The sequence below is a fragment of the Limulus polyphemus genome, unplaced genomic scaffold (assembly GCF_000517525.1).
Source record: "Limulus polyphemus unplaced genomic scaffold, Limulus_polyphemus-2.1.2 Scaffold3470, whole genome shotgun sequence".
Taxonomy (NCBI): domain Eukaryota; kingdom Metazoa; phylum Arthropoda; class Merostomata; order Xiphosura; family Limulidae; genus Limulus; species Limulus polyphemus.
This window is the reverse complement of record NW_013669080.1, coordinates 86,520-88,676: the sequence shown is the minus strand read 5'-3', so window position 1 is coordinate 88,676 and position 2,157 is coordinate 86,520.

Here is a 2,157-nt window from a genome sequence, read left to right as displayed (position 1 = left end):
GGTTGCTTAACTTTTTTCCAGGTGTATAGTTGGTTATTCGTTATTCTATCTATTAACTTGAAATAAACCACCTAAAATTGGACGATAAATTTGGCATGATATTATGTAATCATAATTTGCTTTTTCTTAATTTCCTAAGTTATATTTAAAAAGACAGAAACGATTATGTAAATTCTAAAGTTACTACAAATGTAAAAAGTATTTAAATCAAACATTAGGAAGTAGGAATGGGAGCACCAAAACATAAGAAGACATGGTAGGAATGGCGGGATAGCATTACAATATTTGGTGGTTTTTGACATGATGCAACTAGAAAGTAGGTGTGGCCATTGTTCCCCTCATTCCTACTTTGTGTGCTTTTTGCAACTTGGTAATTGTTCAAACTAAATGAGAGGGGTATACAGTTAAATTTTTCTATTGTGATCTTTGTTTCAACAACAAAGTACAGATACATGTAATCAAGTTACGTGACCTTTATAAAATGCACCATATGGTATGTGGTGTCGGAAGTGACACAGAAAGCCTAATAGTCATCCTCTGCTTATGGGAGACATTATAGCTAGTTGACTGGCAAGGGGTGGACCCAAAAATAATAGTATCAAAACTCTTGATTTTTGAATTTTTAAAATTGTTTGAGTATTTAGAAAGGATTAACTATTGATAAAACTCAATTCAAGTTCAAAGTAAAACGTAATAATGTGCGGAATGATGACCACACCCATTTTGAGGTTGCATCATGTCAAAAACCACCAAGTATTGTAAAATTATTCCGCCCATTCATGCCATGTTTCCTCACTTTCTGGTGTTCCAATCCTACTTCCTAATTTTTCTTTAAAATATTTTTACACTTGTCTGATAGCTTTTTTAGGCACGAAGTCTCGAGAGTGACTGGTCTTTAGGCCTATCCTTCTCATACCTTTTCTTAGAAATATCTCTCGCCATTTCTTAGCTTTTGCTGATATCTTTGTTAGTTTGACTGCTATCTAGTCAGAATGGGGGCCTTTTCTTTTGGTTGGATTAACGGCTGAGGCCTGTCTCGCATATTCAGCATTACTGTTTTTACACTTATCTATATTCTACAGAATCTATGTAGTCCACGTTTTTTAAACTAGCTGATACAGCTGCAGGCTGATTACATAGCGCGTGTGCATAAGCAATTGTGCATCCGCAAGTTATATGAGGGCGGGTTGTTACTTGGTAACTTGCAGAGCATGCACGTAATCATAGAATATGGCTACTAGTGTATTGTTAGCTCATATTAGTGTTACAAAATGGTTATTGTTATTAACAAGGTTATAAGTACAACTAAGAAAACCACTTTTAGTCAAGGTAGCTTAATTCAGTCATGTACATTTAGATTTGCATAAGGTGAAGGCAGGAGAGAGTTGTGCTCTTTCAGCAACGTTAGTCAGTCAGTCAAAATTTGTGGTTTTGTTAATTTTTGTTTTTACTCTACCGACTTTCTCAAGTGCTTTGGTGCATTTGGTTTGTTTATTACTCAAAAGTGTGTGTAAAGTGCTTATAAAGTTGTTTTTTTTACATGCTGTTTGCGGTGTATTTGTCTGTTGGATATTTCAATTTGTATTGCATATATTGCATATCTGACTCATTCCTACTATAATTACTACCATACTTATGATTAGTTTAAAAGGTCTTCATTATATACCAGGAAACATGGCTATAGCAACTGAATATGTAAATGAATTTTATGGATTCCATCTATCATCGAACCTTACATTCATATATTGAGAAAAAACGATGGTGAAATGTTTTCTTAAAAATACTTGATACTGTTATGCCTCTGGTCGTTTGTTAATTTCCCATAGAAATTCTTTCCGAGAAATTTCAGTGATACAAGTCCTTTCTTAATTAAAACTAGTTTATTCTTTCTCAATACAACTTTGCAATACATAGAATTTCCACAGTCACTTTAACTTAAACACACACTATAATTCACAACGATTCACGCACTTTTCTTATGGTCACTACCGCTCGCTTGACTCAATTATCTCTCTCTATCTCCCTACAATCACTCTATCTGCTATTATTTTTCTGCTTTATTTGCCGGGCTTATATACAAAAACGAGGGCACCTAGAAAGGACTAGAATTGCCAGGAAAAGTCAAGATTCTTCGAGAATCTCATGACGTGTTACCAG